General features: G+C 47.2%; 1 long non-coding RNA gene across 8 annotated transcripts; it reads right to left on the reverse strand.

Moving 5' to 3' along the window:
- Positions 1-418: 418 nt before the first annotated feature.
- LOC102548867 (uncharacterized) lies at positions 419-14,566 on the reverse strand. Of its 8 annotated transcripts, XR_005503831.2 has the most exons (10): positions 14,359-14,533; positions 13,936-14,170; positions 12,394-12,484; positions 11,401-11,486; positions 11,018-11,108; positions 10,187-10,431; positions 8,791-9,957; positions 7,641-7,709; positions 3,919-4,067; positions 419-615 (listed from the first exon to the last, which is right to left on the reverse strand). It is a non-coding gene; the product is annotated as an uncharacterized LOC102548867 (long non-coding RNA). The 8 variants fall into 8 exon arrangements; XR_005503833.2 differs by having other exon boundaries at positions 10,187-11,486; positions 14,053-14,170; XR_005503826.2 differs by having other exon boundaries at positions 10,187-11,486.
- Between the last annotated feature and the right edge of the window lie 9,853 nt (positions 14,567-24,419).

Genomic DNA, 24,419 nt, shown 5'->3' on the forward strand with positions numbered 1-24,419 from the left:
GCCCCATCCCCGCCCCTGCTCAACAGCGCTACCAGATGGGCACCAAGGGTTTAAGTGCCTGAGGCTCTGGGGGAAAGTTCTCTTCCCAAACCATCACACACACTCCAGACTTTCCTTTCATAGAGATAATAATAATAATAATAATAATAATAATAATAATAATAGTAATAATAGTAATAATAATAGGGATAGCAATAATCTCTTTCCTTGGGACAACACAACAAGGTCACAACACAGACGAATTCAATCCCAAGGCAACAGATGTGGTTTCAAAACCCACTGCAACAGAGCTGGACTTTCCTCTGAGAATGAGTAGTATACGGAAGAGATTACTCAGCTACACAGGGCAGACTCAATTTTGTTAGCCAAATAAAGATCTAATCTGGAAGATAATAGAGTCATATTTGGTGTCATTGACTCAATGCATTCTTTAGAATTTTAATTTTAAAATCATATTTAGAAAAGCGCGACTTTGTAGAGATGTTGCAAGAAGAGCTGAGCTGGATTCCTGTCTTTGCTTCATCCAGGGTCCACTGGTTGTAGGCACGCTGTGCTCTCTGTCTCGTCCCACTTCCTCCTTCTCCTCTGTCAATTAAACCAGTCTGGGAAGAGAATCTGTTTTGAATACCATGGGATAGAAGATGTATTAAGGGTTATAGTCATTAGATAACTATGAGAAGGCTTGGGAAATATGAGCCTTAAAGGGGAATTTGAGTGACCAGCAGAACTGTTCTCCACAGTCCTTGCCCCCTTTCTGGCACGCTGCCTCTAACTGTCCCACCAGCGTAGAACTCATCTGCATTCCATGGCTGGGTGCTGAATGAGGCTCAAATCCTGTACAAGGTAGGGAAGTGTATCCATGACTCTATCATCCTGGCCTCTGAGAACCCTGAAGGTTTGCTCTCCACTGGAACCAAGAACTTGCTTTGGACCCTAAAAGAACCTCGAAGAAACATTAATGACACAGGAGTTGGGCTACTGAGATAAGGCTTTCATTTTCCAAACCTCACATGATGGAAGAGAGAACCAAGGCCTTGCCTTCAAATTGGCCTCTGACCCCTGCCCACCCCACCTCACCCCTGTGTATCACCTCACTTGCCTATTATCTGTCCTTTCACTGTGGAGCCCTTCCTCTCTCTCAATCTCCCTCTCTCTCTCTCTCTCTCTCTCTCTCTCTCTCTCTCTCTCTCTCTTCATTCCCTCCCTCTCTCCTTCCCTCCCTTCTTCTCTCTCTCCCTTCTTCCCTCTGTCCCTCCTCCCTTCCCTCCACAGCTCCTCTTCTCCCTCTGCAGCTCTGCCTTGTCTGTCTTGTTCCAGGCTGTCCCTTACCCCAGGGCTTTGACTGGCTACTGGGATCTATAGCCCTTACCACAGGTGGGAAGAGATGGTGCTCACAGCTCAATTACAGAGGCTCCTGTGGATTGAGGAGTCGTGGAGAGATTTTCCCCTTGGTTCATGGATGTAGTTTTGGGTGGGGTCTCAGGGGGAAAGCTGGCCTACTCAAGGAGGTCCAGCCTCCTGTCACTCAAAGCCACCAGGCAGATATTTGTCTGGTGAGAACCAGAGCTGCCATTGCCAGAGCCAAAGAAGGTAACAGACAAGGAGGTTGAGCTTTTGCTTCTTGCCCTCTAGAGTATAGGCAGATACCACCTTGCAGAGGTTCTGGGAAGTGCAGCCCCAAGTCACACAATGTGGCATGAATGAGGTGATTAATCACTAAGCTGGTTGATAATTACCTGCTGATGTAAACCATCCATAGCCTTCTTCTATAAGCAAGAGCATCCAAGGAAGGTCATATTGCCATAATCCATTTGTCTAATTCCTAGTCCACATCCAATTTCCCTGACTGTCCCTAAGGCATACCTTACAGTGACTTTGGGAACCAATTTAGGGACACAGCTGTTACCAGCTAAGCAGAGGTGGGGTGGGGACTGCCCAAGCCATAGTGCACTCAGCTTGCTCTCTCCATCTCTCTCCAAGGCTTTCTGAGCTACTCCTGGCTCTTCTCTGAAGTGATGGAGAGGCAAGTTTGATGGGCATTTCAAAAAAGCACGGAATTTCCCTTTGGAAGAGTAAACAAAGGATCAATTGAAGGAAACTACCTCCTGGGTGATGCTTCCTGAGCTGTCCCTCAACCCTGTCCTGAACCACTCCATCCTGGGGCTTGTCTGCTGCTGACTGTAGGCTTCCTGACTTCCCTCTAAGTCACAATGCCTATAGCTCAGTCTTCAGAGGAAATCAGCTTCTTCCTTTAAACTGGACCAAAGTTACTCCCCTTAGCTGGGTCTACCCTGCCCCAACTGAGGTCCTCTGCCAGCTTCTCTCCCTTTCAGCTTCTCAGGAGGAAGTTGGAAAGCACTCTGTAGGGCTTGGGGCTGGTAAGACTCTTCCAAGGCTTTTAAGTCCTATTGGAGGCTCAAATTGTTTTCAGAGGAATGCAGTGTGCACTGATGTCCCCTGGAGGAGCATGGCTGCTGCAGAGTGTGATTCACAGGGCCTGGGATATGGTTTGAATGACTGAATTCAGCAAGCAAGCACTTACTGTTGATGGCCTTTTACCTGAACATTAAATATGAACATACAAATATGGAGAAAAGCAGCTGGAAATGCTCATAGGGAGTTTACATCCTGCTTAGGAAACCAACAGAAACTTTAATTCAAACTGTCTAAAGCATAAGAAACTTTGTTGATAACACATCCCAGAGAAACTATCAGTACCCCTGTCTCCCCTCGACCTCTTGCTGCAGATTTGCCTTCAGATTATCCATATGCTTAATGATGAAAGAGGGAATCTTGAGTGGCTTCAAGTTTACACCCCATTTATAGAGTTTATCTTTCCTCTAATATATGTGTCTGCCTCAACTGAGGTTCTCTGCCAGCTTCCCAAATAGGGCCTATTTGGGATCCATGCCTATCTGAGATATTACATATTACGTGTGACCAAGAGGATAGAATGTTTAGAATGGTTAGATCTGGTCACTTGGCCACCTCTTAAGCAATGGAATGGATTAGTGGTATCCAAGCACATGAAGTGAGACTCATAAGAGAGCATAGTTCCTAGAGAAATTAGAACATGGATGCTGGTATGACAAGGCAAGACAGTGTAGAGGTTCCTCCACTTTGCATTCTTTTTTTTTTAAACTGCTTTCATTCTTTTTTTTATCTTTATTAACTTGAGTATTTCTTATTTACATTTCGATTGTTATTCCCTTTCCCGGTTTCTGGGCCAACATCCCCCTAGCCCCTCCCGATCCCCTTCTATATGGGTGTTCCCCTCCTCATCCTCCCCCCATTACCGCCCTCCCCCCAACAATCACGTTCACTGGGGGTTCTTGGCAATCTTGGCAGAACCAAGGGCTTCCCCTTCCACTGGTGCTCTTACTAGGCTATTCATTTCTACCTATGAGGTTGGAGCCCAGGGTCAGTCCATGTATATAGTCTTTGGGTAGTTCCACCTTGCATTCTTGATGAGGCTATTTCAGGTTTAACTATAATTTGTTCTCCTTGATGGAGAATTCTGTGAATAATTACCCAACTCTATTCTAGAAACCTGAAATCAAAATATGTTAACTAATTTAGCTTCTGTTAAACTGCTGGCTCGTGCAAACCTTCCCCTCAAGCTAACTGCTTATCTTAGCTTCTGTTAAAATGCTTACTTGCATAAAACCTCCCCTGCTGCCACTGAGCAAGATATCAAGATATACTTTTTGTCCTTGAAAGAAAAATCCTACTGTAAACACTTGGTACTACACTTGGATCCAGAAAACCTGAGTGTAGTCCCAGCTAGCTGGAATAAAGACTTTCAATTAGCTATAAACTGTGTTTGAATGGTCATCTCTGGTGGGCTCCTCACAACACTGGGACAGACACACAGCACATGTTTCTAAATTAGTCCATTAGCTTATAAAGTAACCTTACAGTCCTTCCTTCATGGGTCTTCTCATGGTTGTGACTACTTGTTCCCATTTCAAATATAAATCCTTCATGCAGGAGACCAGAGGCAGATGGAAGGGTACTAAGTGTATGAGATGGGCTGAGACCATCCAAGGCAGGTCTATTTGGCTGTCCTAGAGGCAAAAGTCGAGATCTCATCTCAATATGGCCCAGACATTCATGATTGCTCCTTTAGACCCCAAACAACAGACTTCCTGGCTTACATCTTCCCTCTAGGCTCAACCATTGTCATAGTTACTGTTCCACTACTGTGAAGAGACACCATGACCAAGGCAACTTTTAAAAGAAAGAATTTAATTGGGGACTTACAATTTCAGAGGGCCTTCATGGTGGGGAACATGGTGGCAGATAGAAGAGCATGATGATGCTGTGCTGTAGCAGTAGCTGGATCTACAAGTTTCATGCAGAGAGAGAGAGAGAGAGAGAGAGAGAGAGAGAGAGAGAGAGAGAGAGAGAGAGGAAGAAGGAGGAGAAGGAGAAGGAAACGAGAGGAGGAGAGGAGAGGAGAGGAGACGAGAGGAGAGGAGAGGAGAGGAGACGAGAGGAGAGGAGAGGAGAGGAGAGGAGACGAGAGGAGAGGAGAGGAGAGGAGACGAGACGAGAGGAGAGGAGAGGAGAGGAGAGGAGAGACTGGGCCTGATGTGAGATTTTGAAATCTCGAAGCCCACCCTACAGTTGCACAACACTTCTTTCAACAAGGGTACATCTCTTCATTCTTCCCAAACAGTTCCACAAACTGAGGGCCAGGCATTCAAACAATTGAGTCTGTGGGGGCCATTCTCATTTAAATCATCACACCCACTATAGACCACATGCAGCAGCACCAGAATAAGCTTAAAATACAGACTAGCTCATGCTGCGTCCCTACTCCAGCCTCCAAATGGTTGCTCAAGCCACATCTAGAATACAATTCTGTTTCCCTCCTCTGCCCCAAGACTTCTGTCTTTCTCAATTCCACAGATATCACCCATATTGTTTGTTCATGTGACTTTGCCAAAGTAAGCCATTTCTCTATCTTGTTACCCCCTCCAAACCCTTACTCTCAGGATTCTCTATGCTTAGACAATGTGGGGAAACCAAGAAGGAACTAATTTATCCAGGGTGACTTAGAGAAATAACCACCTCATCTAACAACCAAGGGAAGGATGACTTAACCACAGAATAACTATGGTGCCACACATACCCAAACTGAAGGATGGTAAAGACATGGTGAGAAAGTCAGAGGAGCTTAGAACAAATTCACATGGACAGGAAGGCATCTGCTTGTCACATCAGTGATTGTGGGGCTTTATACTTGTGGATTCTCCTAGCCTGCTTCCTCCACATAGCCCATGGCTGCTTCCTTCCCTTTATTCTGACCTTCACTCAAAGCCATCTTGTTCACAGACACCTTCTCTGATCACTCTAAAACAATTGCTCTTTTCTCTCTCTCTCTCTTTCTGTGTGTGTGTGTGTGTGTGTGTGTGTGTGTGTATGTGTGTGTCTCTGTCTTTCTCTCCCACTTGTTGTTTGTTGATGCTGTTAGTTGGGATAACTTCTTACTATGTAGCTAAGACTACATACGTTATTAATTACATTTATGTGTGTATTTGCTTATTTGTGTGGTTATATATATCCCACAATGCAGGGGTTGGAGAATAGCTTGAGGGAGTCAGTTCTCTCCTTCTAACATGTGGGAACTGGGGATAGAATTCAGGTTGTCATGTTGGTAGAAAAAGCCTTTGTCCACTGAGGCATTCCCTACCTACTTTTATTTTGCCTCATCTAATGCATGTTTCAACTATCCATCTTTCCTACCTCTGCCCAAACACTAGAAAGAAGGTTGTAGGGTTGAGGACTTTTGAAACTCTTTAGCATGTCCTAAATATCCATAGAATGACTGACACACAGAATGAGTTCAACAAATGTATAGAAGCTGAATGTATAGAGGGTGGGTTGAATGGGTGGGAGGTGGATAGATGTATGTATGTATGTATGTATGTATGTATGTATGTATGTATGTTGGATTGGTAGCTAGGAAGATAGATAGATAGATAGATAGATAGATAGATAGATAGATAGATAATGAGAGAGAGAGAGAGAGAGAGAGAGAGAGAGAGATTGGATGGATAAATGGTAGACGAAAAGATGGTTTGGAGAAACGCCTGGAATCCATCTATTTGCACCTGTTTGGTGGATGGCTGGATGGTAGATGGATGGTGGCTGGAAATGGGTGGATGGATGATGCATAGGCAGATAAGGGGGTAGAGTAATGGGTGAGTGAGTGATATACTGGTGAAGAGATGGCTGAGCAGTAGATGGTGGGTGAGTGGGTCTCTAGGGAACAGCAGTGTGAACCTTATCAAGGTTCCTGGCTCTGGGCCCATAAATCCCCTAATGAGGTCTGTCTCTGCTGCTCACTTTCTGTGTCACTCCATACACAATTGTGGCCTGGCTTCTCCATAAAATCACTGGTAAAGTGCATTGAATTAAGCCAAGGAAAGCACATAACACATGCCTGGCCCCAACTGAGCACTCAAAAACCAAACAAAACAAAACAAGCAAATAAACAAAACCACAAACAAACAAACAAACAAAAAAACTGGTGTCACTATAGCAACCGATCCTGAGATGTTCTTTCTCAGTCAGAACGCATCCCCCACCTAGAGCCTGGGGTTTGAAGTTTTGGGTCTGCCACGGTGTCACTTCGTAATTAAGCTGTTTCTTTCCCTGCTTCTATTAATCAGATGTGGTTGCTAATGAGAGCTTCTGGTTAGCGTGGGGTAACCAGGGTGACAGTGCTGAGCTGTTATCGTTCCAGGCAAAATGAAGAAAATATGGCATTTTGGGTCCTCAATTAAACCAATGATAGATAATGCTAATCTCCCCCCCAGGCTGTCTAATGTGGAAACAGATTCCATATTCCTCAGTCAGCTCTCCCGGGACTCTTCAGTTCCCGAGCCTCAGGTGGGGCCTGTGGCTACATCATTTCACAAAATGTTAGCTGAAGGCTTAATATTTTTCCTCTTTAAAATCAAAGTGGTGCAGATAGCTGTGCGGGACATTTTGCAGGCTTGCAAAAGAAGGGCTCTTCATCTTAAGTGTTAAATTTTGTGAATATCTGTGTCTCTCCAGATGTGTCGGCAGCCCCAGAACTGTCCAATCAAATCCAAAGATCTGCATTTTAAGGACCACTAGCACTTACTGGTAAGCTGTCCTCGGGAAGCTGTGTCCATTTTTGTGAGTGTTTGGTAGCAATCACTCCCCCATGCCCTGTCTAAACTGGATCTTTTTAAGTCTTTTGTCAGTTTACTAGCTAAGATACCTTAAATGTAAGCTTACACTTATTTTTATTTTTATGTGTATGAGTGTTGTGCCTGTGTATATGTATGTGCACAGTGTGCATGTAGTACCCACAGAGACCAGAGGAGGGTGCCAGATTCCTCAGAATTGGAATTACAGATGGTTGTGAACAACTACAGGTAGGTGCTGAGAACTGAACCTGGGTCCTCTGGAAGAGTAGGCTGTGCTCTTAATCTCCAAGCTACCTCTCACATAGGCTTTTGAGGCCTCAAAACCCACCCCTAGTGTCACATGTCTTCCAACAAGACCACAACTCCCAATCCTTCCCTCACAGCTCATCAACTGGGGACTAAGCATGCAAGTACATGAGCCTATGGGGCCCAAACTCATTCAAACCACCATACCTGTTAAGATACCTTCTTCCAGCGTGTCGGCTTCCTACTGTCCAGTCTCCAGCTCCTTCACTCCAAGCCCTGCCCGGTTGACATGGATTTTAAACACAAAGTTACAAAAACATTTGAGCCCTCTTTTTTTCTAGCCTCTCTCTTATGGGGTAGATGAGAGTCTCTGTCACCTTTGCTGTGTCTTCCTATGGAACTGAGGATTGGTGGCTCCCCAAGCATCAAGTTGTCAGAAAGGGCCTTGAACACAGTGAGTATCAGGAGGGACCATGCCTGACCACTTCCTATGATGTCACAGTAGTGACAGACTTTCTCTTCTCGCTTACAAACCAGACTGCTTCAGACTCCCTGGGGACCTTTCTTGGCTGCTTGAAGAGGCTAATGCTGGAGTAATGGTAGCAACAAAGACAGTGGTAATGGACAGGGTCTATACCAGCCACCTTCCAACCCATGGAATGCAGATGACCCTCATCGTAGCACTCCAGATATTCCCTGTGGTTTGTTTGTTTGTTTGTTTGTTGGCTTCGTTTGTTATTGTTGTTGTTGGGGACTTCTTAAAAAATTTTTTTCATTTGTGTGCATAGTGGTTTCCCATAGAGCCAGCACCTTGTCTGTGTTCCAGACATGGGTGTTATTTTTATAATGAGAAATGCATAATAAACTATATTTTAAGAATATAGTCCTCCTTTGGAGGAGGACAGTTCACTGACAAGAACATTTCATTATGATGCACATCAATTAGAGCCTGTGCATATTTTGCTCTTGATGGCTTTCTTGTGCTAACAAATGCTAATGGGACATAAACAGAGAGCCTTGTTTTGATGGACACATCTAATAATATCTAAAACTGTCTCTGGAGAAATCAAGGGAAAGTAAGGTTTATCTAGATATTTCTTGTCAATAGAATGTCTTGATGTTCAGGTCAAGGCTGTCATCACATCAAATTAGGTAGGAACCAGGAGAGAGAGGCAATGGTGCTTTATACAAATTTGCTAGGTACGGTACTTTTCAGTGGCCATAAGGACACCAGGTAGGAGTAGACAGGAAAATATTCTGCCTGGGAAAGGAGGAAAAGTCTGGGGAGAGTGCTGACTAGCAAGGTCCCTGGGCAAAGACTTCATTAGAAGAACCCATCATAGAGAGGACTCCACACCTTTATATCTCTGCTGTACTTGACAAAGTGCCAGGGCCATATGGACTGTCTCAGATGCTGGTGATCCCAGGATGCTGATGTCAAGGCCTCCCTCTGGCCAAGACTCCCACTCATCGGTGATGCAGAGTTCAGGACAGAAGAAGTAAGGAAAGGAATCATTTTCCCTGAATGCCTGCTACATACATACATACCCAGCACTGTCTCCTTGAGTGATTCCTACCACAAACCAGCAAAAAAGCTCAGCTTCTGGTTTCTACTAGTTGGTGAGAATTCTCAGGCCCACGGAGGTAAAGCAATGCTCCCAAGAGCACACAGCTGCAATTGGGTCTGTGCAGCTGAGCCCTGGTCTTTTGCTACACCACAGTGACTGTCATAGGCAAAGAAGGGTCAGGGCACAAGGCAAAGAGCTAGGTCTATGCAGGGTTAAGGCAGGGCAGTGGTCAGTAAAGCTCGAGCATGGTCTCCAGGGCTTTTATACAGGAGTCTCTGAAGCCAGCTCTGTCTCTCTGCCTGCTCCTCTGGAGGTGTATCTGTACTGACTTACTGGGCTACAGGGTCAACAGAGTAGATCTACAGAGCTCAGCCAGACTATGCTGGGCAATGCCAGCCCAAAGCATGTGAGAACCATAAGTACTGGCAGCAGAAGAAGCCTTCGAGCCTGCACACAGTGCACATGAAGGACAGAGTCCCTGTGTATGGCAGAGTGCTAGGCCTCACACCAATTCAGATGCAGGAAGCCTCAGCTGACACCCAGAAATTGCTCAGTAAAGAACCTCACAAACCTTCCAGAGTACTCTGTGAAACAACCCAGGATCGGGCTGGAGAAATGACCCAGTGGGTAAAGGCACTTACCAGGACATTTGACAAGTTAGGTTCAAGGTCAGGAACTCACTCGGTGAAAGGAAGGAAACGATGCTTGCAAGTTGTCCTCTTACTTCAACACACACACACACACACACACACACACACACACACACACACACACACACACACAGAGAGAGAGAGAGAGAGAGAGAGAGAGAGAGAGAGAGAGCCTAAACTGAGAGACAATGTACAAAACAACATACCTATGTTCTTGAAAGCGATCAAAGTCATAGGCAACGATAAATGATTTGTTCAGATTTAAGAGATACACCAGTGGACAGAGCCTATTCTTTGGTTGGCTCCCTGGACAGCAAACAAACAAACAAACCAAAATTGTAGTCTTTGTTGCCAACCTGATCATCTTCAGAGTCATCTAGGAGACACAACTTTGGGTGTATCTATTAAGGAATTCCCAGAGAAGTATAACTAAAGAGGGAAGACCCGCCTGGATGTGTCTAGCCTCTTCCCATGGCCTCGGGTCCTGAACAGAATGAGTAGAAAGTCAACAGAAAGTGAGCGGAGCAGCACTTACGACTCTGCTTCATGCCTGGGGTTGCAGTATGACCGACTTCCTTATATTTCTATTACCACGCCTTCCTGGCCGTGGTGGACTGAGTTCCCTCAAACCACGATCCAGGACACATCCTTAAGTTGCTGTTGTTAGGTATTTCATCCCAGCAATGAGGAGAAAGTAACTGATACAGAGAACTGATGCCGAGAGATGGAGTCATCACTTGTGACAAGCTGGCCATGTCGTCTTCATGACTTTGGAAGTAACTGATGGGAAGAAAGGGCATGTGAAAGCATCCCCTCCCTCTAGGCTACAGAAGCCCCAGAATGCTTTAAGCAGAATCCGATGGGCCATCCTGGTGGGAGTTTAGAAAACCAGCAATCTGAAGTGAGGATCATAAAGACTGTACTCCTGAGGTTTTGGAAAGGAATAAGGACTCTTAGTGGGAATTGGGCTGGGGGCCATTATTGCTGCCTTCTGGCAAAGAGACGCCTGGAGTTGGCTCATGCTCTGAGAACTTAAGTGAGGCTGAATTTAAAGGCAGTGGACCGCTATTTGGCAGGGAAATTTTCAATACGTCTAGCATTTGGGTTATGATTATGGTGTGGCTATTGCTGTTATGTTTAGTGAGGTTTGTAATGAGACTTCGAAGCAGAAGGATATGGAAAATGGGTGATTTGTCCAGGAAGGAGCACAGGCAAATTCAAAGTTGTGTTGAGGCGAGTGTGGCGGAAGCAGAAGCAGCTATAATAGTTACAGAAAGTACACCTTCAGAAAAAAGGAAATCTTGCTCTCTGGGCTGGAACAACAGGAAGGATGCCCCGAGGGTAAGACTGTAACAGGCTCCCAGACCTTAGCACAGCTGACTCCATAATGGAAGTGTTATTCAAGCCATAAAACTCAGCGTGTAGACAACATCACCTGACATATCCAAAACAAAGACCTAGGAAAAAAGAAGGAAAAAAAAAAGCATCTGTAAATGCCCTAACCTTGCTTTTTGGCTTCTGTAGTCCTGCTCCTGGCTGACTGCGCTTGTTGACTGAAGTGTATTAACTCAGCATGGTTTCTGTGCTTTAAATTTTCACCCTGAGAAAGGTTCGGGGCTAAATATGATCCCAAACACCCAGCATAGTCACTAGCGGCTAAAAAGACTTCCTAGTAGCTTAGACCATGTCCAAGCAGTCTTCTCTGGTGGACACCCCACAAATGAGACAACTCCGATTGAAGACACCAACCTGTGGAACACTAGAAAGGAAGGACCCGGTCTGAGGATATCTCTGAAGAACTTCCCCGAAGACACCAGAGAGGCCATTGCATGAGGCTAAGGAGATAAAGTCTAAGATGTAAAGGCCCCATGATTGGAGATGCCAGGGCATGGGATGGCCAAGAAATGAAGCTGGCCCAAGAGAGAAGAGAGAAGGCGTGTGTGCTGGGGACAGTGGAACCGGAGGGTGGGCTGCCCAAGCCCTGTGGGACTCAGATGAAGCCACCAAAGAGGCCAGATATGAAACTTTGGGTTTCCCCTGTTGAAACTTGGTCTTTTCAATCCCATCTTCCCTTGCTATGCCTGAGCTCCTCTCCTTCAGAAAATGAATGTTTATTCTGCCATTGTACAATGAGAGAGTTTTATATTGCTCAGAACGGCCCTAAACTCAGCGAGTAGCCAAAGATGGCCTTAAACTTCAAAATGCTGGGATCATAGGCATGGGCATAATTTAAATCTAACATTTAAATAATGTTTAAATTATTAATTTTAATTAAAATCAATACATTAAATACATGTAATTAAGTTACATTAAACAACATTTAAGTAATGTTAAAAATGTTATGATTTGGGAGACTTTTACAGATGAACTCAGTACACTGTGAGATGACCAGACTTGACCCTTTGAGGGTCAAGGTTGTATAGTGTCATGATTTAAAGTGTTCTGGTTGACAAGAGGTGGACTTTGATGATTGAGCTTCACTGTCAATGTGACTGGACTAGGAATCACCTAGGAGACACATCTTTGCCTACAGGAGCAGGGGCTGTTTCCAGAAAGGTTTAGCTGAGTAGGGGAGACCTACCATGAATGTAAGTGTCACTGTTCCATGGATGGGATGAAAAAGGGAAAGGGAGAGAGGGAGAGGAGAAGGGGGAGGGAAGGGAGAGGGAAGGGAGGGAAGGAGGGGAGAGAGAGAGAGAGAGAGAGAGAGAGAGAGAGAGAGCGAGCGCACTGAGCACCAACATTCTTTCTTTGCTCCCTGACTGTGAGTACAGTGTACTTAGCCGTCTCACACAGCAGCTGCTGGGTCTTCTTGCCATGATGTACCACAATCCTTCAGACAGAAGCAAAATAAACCCTTAGGTAACTTTCATAAAATAGGCATTTGTTGTTGTTGTTGTTGTTGTTTTGTTGTTCTAAGGGGCCTGGTGGATCAGTGGCTAGAATTTGAATATACTATGTAGCGAGATTAAAATATATTGTATCTGTGTTAACTCCTTGATCTTGAGCAGTGCACTGAGATCATGTAAGAAAATGTCCTTGTGCTTGGGAAATGAATGCTGAAGGGTGCAGAGCTAATTTGTCTGAAACTCAAGCCCAAGTAACTCAGAAACATGTAACTCACATATGCTGTGTTGTGTAGGGAGATGGTCATGGCAGGTGAATGAAGTTCAAGATAAACGGAGTAACTGCTTTGATAAAGACTGTATTGCTGAAGGGTGTGTATGGAGTGGACAAGGGAGATAAAGCATTCTGGGGTCCAGGGGTCAAAGGTCTGTTGGGGTAAGAGGCTCTAACATTCTGATGGCCAGCCTGTCCAAACATAGAAAAGACTGCCCTGGTCATTAGGGAGTGAGGTCACCATCCCTGGAGGCATGTAAGCAGAGCAGGAAGGGACTGCATGCTAGGCATCGGTGACTCTGTGACTCTTCCGGCAGCAGTGAATGGATCCAATGACAAAAGGGACCTAAGATAGGTATTTTTCCTTTTCCTCAACTCTTACTGTGAGAATAACATTCCCTAGAGGTCAAGCTGCTAAATCCTGATCATTAAAACATTCATTTTTAAATTGGCCTTTTCGCTTATGAATGTTTTTAAGCTGATGCTTTATAACAAATTAATGGCCTTGTGAGACTTTATTTGAAGCAAGGGAGCTGACCTCGAACAGGCTATGATCTTGTGAGACCCACAGCTGGACTTCCCTTGAGCTGAGAGCCAACCCGAGAGTCAGTATCACCTCTCCCAATCCAGATTGAGGTTGAGAGGTTAGACTCTCACCTAGGTTGTCTCCTCCCAGCTCCACCAATGTCACAACTCCATCCTGCCCTCTCCTCATCTCCTGCTGGGGATATAGTCATGGTTCACCTGCCTACTACCGTGCCCTGCTTCTGTTCTCCAGAACTGCAGTTCTTTCTCCACACTCAGCTACAGAGCAGGCGCTAAGACAGCAGTTCTCAACTTGTGGGTCATCACCCCATTGGGGGTCTAACGGCCCTTTCACGAGGGTCACTTAAGATCATGGGAAAACAGTTATTTACATTATGATTCATACAGCAGCAAAACTACCGTCAAAAAGTAGCAATGAAAATAATCATATAGTTGGGGGGGGTCACCACAACACGAGGAACTGTATTAAAAGAGGCGCCATTTTAAGAAGGTTGAGAACCACTGCTCTGAGGTCTAGCCAGCTGCTGGGATTGCCTCCCATAGCCAGAGACCCATACTCAAACCCCAGAGTTCCCTGCAAGTCCCTGCCCTGTTGGAGCTCAATCTTCCTCCACTGACCCCTAGTCTCTCACGTTCTCCAGCAGATTCGTCTCTGGCTCTGCCAGAGAAGCCCTTGTGTGTCCTCCACCACCTGCTTGGGATACTCCCTCCAGAGTGTCACACATCTGTAAGAACCTTTCTGCCCGTCAGCTGTTGCCCTCGGCCTGTGCTCTGGAGGCTCCAGGGGTCTCTCAGGGTCCCATCTTGGCGAGTTCTTTGCAGCCACGCATCTGCCAGCTTCACGGTCATCCCCCTGGAAACAGAAACTTGTCTTCTAAAGTGCCTGCCATGTCATAAATGCTGTCATTCCACTTATCCAATTTCACTCTCCGCAGTTTCTATTACAGCTAATTTGAAAAATATTACATGGAAAATTCCAGAAATAAGCAATCCATTTGTTTTAAGTTGTATGCCATCCCGGGTACCACGATGAAGGCTCACATCATCCTGCTGCGTCCCACACAGGATGTGAGTCACGCCATTGTCTAGCATGTCCACGCTGTGTACACGGCTCACCATCTAGTCACCTAGTAGCTGGCTTGGTCACCAGACAGGAGGGACTGCCAGAGTGCCACAGTACCACAGTGCCACAGCGCTTGTGTTCAAGAGACCCCTGATGTCGTAATCCAACACTGCGGCCGCCATGCTTACGCCATGCGCCTCGCTACATCTCATTAGCTTGCATCACAGAAGGGTGAGTACAGCACAATGGGATGCTCCGAGAAGCCATGTTTGTTTGACCACAGGGTAGTGGGGGCTGTTTGTGTTATCAGTGTTCCCTGTTGTGGATTTCTACCTGTACCTAATCTGTAAATGAAGCCGCCACATTTAGCATGTGTAGGAGGAAATAGCCTGAGCAGGTTCGGTGTGATGTGTGGTTTCGGGCATCCATTGAAGTCTTGGAGCTGGTCCCCCTGGAAAAGCAGGGGATGTTGGGATTGTCTGGATTGAAACAGGTGGGGGGATGAACAGTGAGAAAGCTGGAAGGCAGATTAAATAGCATTAATTAATAATATTTTTAAATTTCTTAATAAGTTAAGAAACCAACAAGCAAATGAATTAATGGATGATCGCATCAGTGCCCAGAGATAGCTAAGGGAAAGGCACTTCTGCCGAAGTTTGTAAGTGCCGGTTCCCAAACCTGGTTACGGGTTCAAGTCCCTACCCCCACCTTAGAACCACTCACTCAGCATCTTTAGATGTAGGAGGAGACTCGGTGTTTTAAATTCCTTGATGTCTCTGGTGCAGTTGAACTATCTCAGAGTGTGGCTCCTAGGCTCTCATAGCCTAGCTGACATCTGTGTTAAGTTGCCTTATGTGCGCCTGTTGGAAGGAGCTGACTTGGGTCTGCTCATTTGCATGTCTGATAAGCTTCCAGGGCTCTGCTGCTGGCTGTGGTCATTCGAGGCTCAGGACCTTTGCAGAGAGATGGTGGGAGGAGGGGGATGTGCTGCCCGCGTCTGGATGGAGAAACCTCAAGAGTGGGGTAGATTGCTCTATCAAACATCATCCTTTCTTTTTTATCTTTGTAGATGATGCAGCTGAGGCCTGGGGAGGGGTGGCAATTTGCCTAAAGCCTGACATCAATCTTAGGGAAAAAAGTTTCTTGAGCACTGCTGTGTACCTCGGGCACACATGTTTGATATTTGGTACTCAAGGCCAGGCCAGTCCTCCCTCTTGCTTGTTGACAGCAACCCTCCTGGGTCCATCTGTAGAAATGAGAAGGTTCTGGGGGATAGGGGTAGGGAATCAGCTTTATCTCCTGGCTTGAGAAAGAAGTCAGGGGCTGTGCAGGATTTCACACAGCTCCTTTCCCTGCCTGTGGCATTCTCTCTGGAGATGACATTAGGAGCTGGAGGCTGGAGACCAATGGCCACATTCCCTTTCCTCCTCCATACCGAGTTATGATGTTGTTCAGGTATCGGATAGCTTTGTGCTGTATGTGAACATGGCTCTGCCCCGGCTGAGTCTGAACTGGTCTATTCTAGTCACCTGGTCCTTTGCCCTGCATAGTAGGTAGAAATGAGGGCATAGGAGTAATCCTAGCCAAAGAGATATGGTAGGTAGACTTGAAGCATGGAGTTAGGAAGGGTTTGTGTGACTGTTTGCTGTTTGAGGCAGGGTCTCTTTGTGCCCTGGCTAGCCCAGAACTCACTTTGTAGAGTGGGCTGGCCTCCAACTCACAGTGATCTCCCTGCTTCTGCCTCCTGAAGGTTGGAATGTGCCACGCTCAGCACTTTGGGGTCTTATATGGTAGGAAAAAGGATGGACGCATGGGTGGGGAGGTGGATAGATGACTTGTGGGAGTCATGATCAACATGTATAGTGTAATATTAAAGCTAGAATCATGGTGGCGGACATTCAGGTGATCAATATACTATTAACTTACCTATGTTTAGAAACTTGCATCAGAAAAACAATACCAAAACAAGATGCCAAGTATTTAATGAAGCCAGGTGTGTGTTTGCTCTAGGACCCAGAAGTTTTACTCCCAATTGTGTGCCTAACAAGAGGCAAACTTGGTGTTTGTTCTACCCGCCCCCCCGCCACACACACACACACACAATGACAATTTGAGTTTAGCTCAGGCTGGACTCTGACCCATAAACTCTCAGTATCCCTCAGACTTCTTTTAAAGTGGGTTTGCTTGGCAGGAAAAGCCATTTACTTTCTTATCTGCTACTACAGTCACTCTCCCATCTCTGGAGAGGGCAGCTACTTTTCTATTATCTCAAACAAGCTTCCAAGGGAATCAAAGCTCTAGTGCTAGTTCTAGGCTGCTCCAGCTAAGCCTCCCTCCTCCCAGATACCCGGTCTCTTTATGACCAGCTGGATTCTCTCTGGGTCCTGCTTTCCCAGAAGATGCCCGTGGCTGTTTGGAATCAATTTTTTTCTTTTCCACCCACGGAACAGCCATTTTGATAGTTTCTCTCCTAGAATACGCAAGCACGCACGCATGCACAGTATTTACTGAAAGATAGCACAAGAGCATTTGTGGCAGCATTTCAACAGCTTTCACTGGAGGCCACAGTGCTCATCAACAGGAGGGCGGGTAGATTGTGAGATTTTCAAATAACAGAAAGAGAAATGAACAAGTCAGAGATCCACGGGGCACATGCGATGTCATCACTAGAACTCTGGGCAGAGAATGCAGAGAATACTGTGTGTGGCAGCATGAAGCTAAAGCTCCCAGTCAGGCCAGGCTGAGCTGCAGTGGGAACCTCCTTCAAGGCATTGCTTACCAGTGTTGGGGCTGATGACCAGAGGGTTCACAGGTTAGCCCCAGGAGCTTGATGACCTGGTGCTGGCTGCCAGCAAGTAGTGGAACCTCACACTCTCCATTTTGTATCTCGGTTATGAGTACCTGGTTCCTGACTCTATATATCTGGGTGGGGATGCTTAGCCCCCCTGCCATCTTATGGACAGGTGTGGAGAGGCCAGCCTCCTAAGATGGCACACCAGCAGGACAGGACCCAGCCTCCGGACAGTGTCTTTGGCAACCTTGACTCTGACCTGCCTCCTGGCTTCTGTTTGGGATGGCAGATGCCTTCTCTGGCTGAGCCCTTTGCTGGAGTTGGCACTGTGAACCTAACAGAAAAGGCCAGAGGCAAGCTTGGGTCCTGCAGGTATTAGTCAGGAACAGAATCATGGCAGCTTCCCCCAGGGAAAGGGCATGGCTTTCACTGCATGGGGCAACTGAAAAGCAAGAGCAGGCTGCACCGCACAAGGCAAGGTGGCCACTGAGCTAGGGCTCTGGCACTCTTGTCTTGCATTTCGGGCCAGTGTGAAGGATGGGTGGTTCCTCTGCACTGCCTCTGTGAGCACCTCCCCAAGTTCTCCTCAGTCCTTGATGAGAGGAACAAACATGGAGTGGCATAAGGGCTGCTCACCTGCCAGCCATTCTCCCATCCTTGCTGGAAAACTGAAAACCCGTTTTGTGTGGGCAGCAGTAGACACAATCCCTTGAGTAGCTTCCCAAGTCCAGCTTCCCCTCCCACTTCCATGTGCCCTTTGCTCTGCCTGGAGCAGGAGGAGATACCAGCTTCCCCCCAGGCTGGCCTCTCCAGATTCTTTCCTAAGCCCTGGCTTTGGTGCCCTTTTCCAAAAAACACTTCCTGGACTCTCCCACTTCTGTTTGGAATTGCTAAACCCCAAGATGCCACATTCTCAGCTCTGCTTCAGAAACAAACCTGACCAGGGCAGTGAGGGAGTAAAGAGAGGGAGGAAAGCTGGGATTGGGTGAGCTGGGCCCTCTGATGGGGAACCCTCAGCACCTGGGAATGCAGCGTGTGCGATCCTTAAAGTTGAACTGGGAAGTGGGTGAGCGCATAGAGCTGATTGAGGAAGTATGGTTAGGACACACAGGTAAAGTGGGAGGTGGGTGATGGCATGTAACTGGGTCAAGGAGAAAGGCTTAGCTAGTTTCAATAGGGGAAATTTCCATGGGGGGCCATTTTCAGGCCATAAACAGGGCTAGAAAGCTACGGTGGACCTCTTCTACATGTACTGTCATCATAGGAATATGGGGCAGAGGAAGCGTTGGAGGACAGGCTATCGAGTTTTCCCCATGGGTCTCGATGCTGTGCGGTCCTCAATATGGGCACATTCATGTCTATAGCACACATTCTTCAGGGCTTTGCCCACTCAGGACTTCCCCTGCTCTGTACACCAGGAAGCCAGAAAGCAGACACTCATCTTCTAGTCCAAGCTCTAGAGATGCACATCCTCATTAAGCTATTTAACCGCTTTCTGAGGTAGCCACACTTGGCCTTGCAGGCCCTGCTCACAGACTGAGAACGAATCAGGACAAGACCCATGTCAAATCACACAGTGCTCTTCCCCTCGATGAGCCCCAAGAGAATCTGCCCAACTGTCCAGTCCAGCAGGAAGCACTAAGTAAGCCCTGGTGGGATGTGGCTGTCAGGACCAGGACCGAACCAAAACCTTGGCGCGTGATTCCTACCGTCCACCACAGCTCTAGGGGACACGTACCACCGTGAGTCCCAGTTTACAGAGACGAAACCAGCCGTCAGAAAGAATTTGCTCTGTCAACTATACCTGTTCGTCGCCAGCATACTCAGTTCATTCACCTAGAAACCAAAGCAGCCACAGAGAACATTCTTACTGATTATGTAAATGCACAGACATGTTGGGAGGCATAGTGGGCAGCATCAGCGAGGTCAGAGAGGAGTGCGTACTGTAACAAATGGTGAGCACATGCAGAAATAGATCTTCAAAAAAACCTCTCTGCACGTGGGTTGGTAAGAGAGAATAAGAAGGAATGTTCCTTGTTCCTTGCGCTCAGTCCTGCCACTTCCAAGACTTACTGTCTTAGGCCTACTCAGCGATGAATGTCACCATGGTGTCACACGTGACAACGGCCATAGAAGAAAGAGCTCACAGGCAGCCTGGTGGCAAGCTTTTCGGGATAGATGTCACCCCCCACCCCACCCCAGCAGACACCCCTGAGCCATTCGAAGTGATGTTGGAAAAGAACAGCAAATGTCACTTTGCTTCAAGTGGCCATGATTTGGTGACAGATAAAAATAGGATGCAAAGTGCCACATTTAGACAGCCCCTGACTCGCCAGGACCAGATGTTTTTGAGCAGGGCTGCCATCTGAAGTGACAGGCATTTGGCAAAAACCTTACCTCGAGTCATTCAGTGTGAACTTTAATCTTTCCTGGGCTGGTAATATTCAGTGTATCACTTTGTTGCCATGCAGAATGGGAAACTTGAGCAGCTCCTCTGAGAGGAGCCCACTGCCTGCCACTCTGCAGGTGCCATGGGATGAGGCTGAGGTATAGGACACGTTCAGCTTTTCGACTTTTCGACTTCTGATGTTCTCCTAATGTATGTTTTATCGGGATGTAACTCCATGTTCACACAATGCCACACAGGCCCTGTTGGATGCTGCTTCTCAGTTGGAAGGAGATCTTGGGAGCTGGAGTAGGGGTGCTATTAAGATTATTCGAAGTTCCAGCTACCTTTGCCGCAAAGGTGGGCCTGACGCCGGATGTCATCCCTGCTCTCTGCAACTGTCTTAGTTTAGGCTTACTATTGCTGTGACGATGCACCATGACAAAAGCAAGTTGGGGAGAAGAGGGTTTATTCAGCTTAGGCCTCCACATCACTGATCACCACAAGAGGAAATCAAGACAGGAGCTCAAAACAGGGAAGCAACCTGGAAGCAGGAGCTGATGAGAGGCCATGGAGAAAGTGTTGCTTACTGGCTTGCTCAGAGTGCTTACAGAATGCAGGACCACTAGCTCAGGGTTGGTATTACCTGCAATTGTCTTTCCCCCACCCATCACCAACTAAGAAAATGCCCTCAAGACTTGTCTATAGCCCAATCCAATGCGGGCATTTTCTTAATCGAGGTTCCCTCTTCTCAGGTGACTTTAGTTTGTGTCAAGTTGACATATAACTAGCCACCACAGCAGAGCCAGCAGAGCCAGGCGTGGTAGCCCATGTTGCCAGCTCTCTGGAGGCAGAGCAGTCAGATCTCTGAGTTTGAGGTCAGCCTGGTCTTCAGAGTTTGTTCCAGGATAGCCAGGGCTATGAAGAGAAACCTTGTCTTCAGAAAAATGAAGGAGGAGGAGGAGGACGAGGAAGAGGAGGAGGAGGAGGAAGAGGAGGAGGAGGAGGAGGAGGAGGAAAGAAAAAAGAAAAGAGAAAAGAAAAAGAAAAAGAAGAAAGAAAGAAAGAAAGAAAGAAAGAGAGAAAGAAAGAAAGAAAGAAAGAAAGGAAGGAAGGAAGGAAGGAAGGAAGGAAGGAAGGAAGAAAGAGCGAGCAAACCAAGCAAACAACAATCAACCATTACCTAGCAACCTTTCAAGATAGATACAAGATAGCTGCAAGATAGCTACTTTGTGTCCTCAGATGGGACACAGGCACAGGAAATTACATTCCCAGCTGCAGTAATTTGGATCCGGAACTGGAACAATAGAGCTCCTGTTGTCTGTCACCATAAAGATCCACGGGCAGAGACAAGAGTGAACCCTTAAATCATGCTTTATTCAGGGACCAGCAACATAAGGAGGAGGCAGGTTCACACTCTAGGAAAAATAAACCACGTGGATCAGGGACATCAGTCAGAGTTTTGTGGTATCAGTGTCCTGTATATCTCACCTCTCAGTTGTCTGTCTGTACCTCCAGGTTCAGAGGCACTCTAGGCTGTTCATAGTGTGAACATGCAGACTTCTGTCTAAGACATGGTGGAAAAACTTGCCCTGATAATACAAGATGTAAAGTGCCCTATCTGTCCCTGTGTTCCAGTAAATGTCTATGTGTTTAAGAGTTGTCCCTGTTAGGGGAGAGTGGATGCTTTAGGAGGTGGGGCCTAGTAGAAAGTCCCTGGTCATTAGGGACAGGTTCCTGAAGGGGTCCCCTTCAAAATGTGTCTCTTGTCTGCCACAGCAGAAGCCTAAAGGTCAGGAGACCCTCAGAGTGACCATCCCAGAACTCCCACTATATGCCGACCATCTAAGGCATTTATTTGTCATAGTCCAGGACCTAATCGTGGCCCCTCCCCCACCCCATGTTCAAGTAGCTGCAGAGATGGGGGGGTGCAGGTAGGGGGGAGGTGACTTTGCCTCTGGGTGTTCCAAATGCACAACTTTTTACCACTCTTTTCTAAACTGTTTTCAATGATTATCAATCACGTTTATAATCAAGGAGGAGAGAAGGCAATAAAAATTCACTGGGTCATGCAAAGAGTCTAGAAAGCTCCTGAAGACTGTTTTCCCCCAGGTGTTAGGAATGATTGTTTCCAGATGGCGGGGAGATGGTGGCACTGAGCACTCTTTTATTCTGTTCTGTCTTTTTCTTTTCTTTTCTTTTCTTTTCCCTTGGTGGAAGGGGAGTTCATGGGTTATTGAGAATTCTGGCATGGCTCCTGAGGCTTCCATGGGGGTCTGCCATATCCCAAATGATGGAGGTGGTACCTGCAGACCCTTGGTGGCATCTCACCTCCCCACCAGCCTGGAGCATGGCCACCCCTCCCCAACACACACCGGAAAAGGTTGGAACCGGTGCCAGCTTGTGTCTCTCTTTGTCCCCCTCCCGGGAGAGTCATGTCCTCGCTCATCTGTAACTTTCAATTACCCAGGCACCAGGCTCCAGCTCAGAGGCTGAACAAATGTTCCAGGGAGGGAAAGAAATCCAGCCCCAAAGCACTGGGAGGACATTTCCTTTTAATTAAAGTGAGAATTAAGGCGGCTCTAAAACCCATTCTGGTGAAACCAGAAGGTGGTCCAGGAGGAAAGCTTGCCAGCGAGGCATTCTGGGGAGGGAGGCAGGGTGCAGGGTGTGAGGAGGGAGCCATCCGCTCCTGTATTTCTCATTAGGCACCCGCAGGTCTTGGTCTGGTAATGCAGGAAGATGGTGGCTGGCATCAGATGGTTCTGGTAATTGGAACCCATGACCCTCAGGGCCGCCTTACTGGGACAGGATTAGTGTTGATACTGGGTGTCCGGGTGCATGGGAGGAAGCACTTGTACAGATGGAGTTTAGATCAGGGCCCCACGCCTCCAGGCTCTCTCCCCATTCTTCCTAAGCCAACCTCTCAGAGGCTCAGCCCAGAGACAAGAAGACCTTGACTTTTGTATTAGTCCTCTCTCTCTCTCTGTCTCTCTCTCTGTCTCTCTCTCTCTCTCTGTCTCTCTCTGTCTCTCTCTGTCTGTCTCTGTCTCTGTGTGTCTCTCTCTGTCTCTCTTTCTGTCTCTCTCTGTCTCTCTCTTTCTCTCTCTCTCTCGCTCTCATGGAGGCAGGGATAGGGAGGCATCAGGATGATAGTGTCAGATACTTACTCACAGTTGCTGGGTGTCACCACTGCTCTTGGGCTTGGGAGCTGTGGCTTTGTGGATTTGAATCTGCTTCTGTTCCCCCCCTGAGCCACCAAGAACAGCTTAATTGTCCCTGGGAATGGTGCAAGGCAGGGGATGGTTTATTTCATCAGTGTGGTCACTCTGAGAAGAGGACTTTCGTTATAGTCACTGGCATGAGGTGGACTTGGGCAGGGTTGAGACGTAGGTAACAGTTTTAACAGTCTTGGTCACAGGGAGGATCTAGCTCTCATTTACAAGGTGGTTCCAAAGGAGATGATCCTCCCTCAAGGAGATGGATATGATTGCTGTTGGAGGGTGATGCCTTTATGAGATGCTCTCTCTGTGAGTATCTGTGGCCTTGCATCTTCAGGAGCATCACTAGAGACTTTCAGAGGCCCTTTGGAGGACTGGGAAGGATCCCGGAAGCTTCCAGGAAGATGGCCTCTATTACTCATCTGTGGACCTTGACTCTCGAGAAGAGCTGAGATAGACTTGGTGCTGTCCACAAGCAGATAGGCCTACTATGAGTGATCAGCATGCCTCCATGAAGGGTCAGCAGGTGGCTGTGCACAAGCACTCAGATATCAAGCAGCAGTCTTGCTTTCATGGATCTTGAGAGCCCAAGTGAGGAGTCATTGCTTGCTTTTCAGTACAAGCTATTCCCAAGTCTCTGTGTGTGAGAGAGTGAGTGTGTGTATGTCCCTCTCTTTCCCCCTTCCTGTCCACCTCCCTCCTCCTTCCTCTTCCTTCCTCCTCCCTCATCCCTATACCTCCCTCCTCTCTCCCTCTCTCTCCACCTCTCATTCTTCTCACAAGATTGGCTGCCAATCATGCCCTTGAACCTCCAGAACTATGAGCCAAAAATAAACCTGCCGGCTTACTTCATAAGCCCATGTCAGGTGTTTTGTCTTAATGGCAAAGGCTATGCCTGCTTTCCAGGCTGCTGTGCGGATTCACCCAGTAAGCCTGTGCACAGGGTAAAAGCAGTGCCTGCTGTGTGGCCTGCATGCACTGCGTGTCAGCTGTTCTTTCACTACTGTGTCACTTCACATTAAATAAACAAATTCATCATTTCATCCCAGGATCTCGTGTGACAGCCACTCGGGGTGTCTCTTTTGGAAGGCACACAAAGAGCCCCAGAGAGACTAAGTTACTTGTAAAAGGTCACACAGCTCTTAGTGGGAAGCAGAGTTGGAACTTGTCCCCAGGTTTTGCCCACCATCCTTTCATTCAGCCTCAGGAGATGGGTTCACATATGGAAACAGTATGCATTGAGCCTTGCAGCAAAAACTAAAGACTGTAACTACAAGGGGCATGGCTATCAGTCAGATGGGTGGGGTCTTGGCTTAGAGGAGCTCCAGCTTAAGTCATCTGCCTTCTTGGTGAGTGAGAGGAGAATGGCAATCCCCATTGCTTTCTTGAGCAGCAGAACCAAGAACACTGTGTAGCAGGAATTGCTGGAGGAGGGAGATGGGAAGTCCCAGTCCCTAGACAGGCTGCCTACCCATCCCTCAGCCCATGGGGCAGCCAGAGGCGAAGGTCCAAAGTCCTCAGTACCTCATGGGAAGTGATGAGGCATGGTGCCCTGGGCATCAGATCCTAGCAGGGACCAGCAAACTTAGGCTTCAAGGCAGAGAAACCACCCCCTCCCTAAGAGTTAGAGGTGGATATGGT

Source organism: Rattus norvegicus, chromosome 4, assembly GCF_036323735.1.
Source record: "Rattus norvegicus strain BN/NHsdMcwi chromosome 4, GRCr8, whole genome shotgun sequence".
Lineage (NCBI taxonomy): Eukaryota > Metazoa > Chordata > Mammalia > Rodentia > Muridae > Rattus > Rattus norvegicus.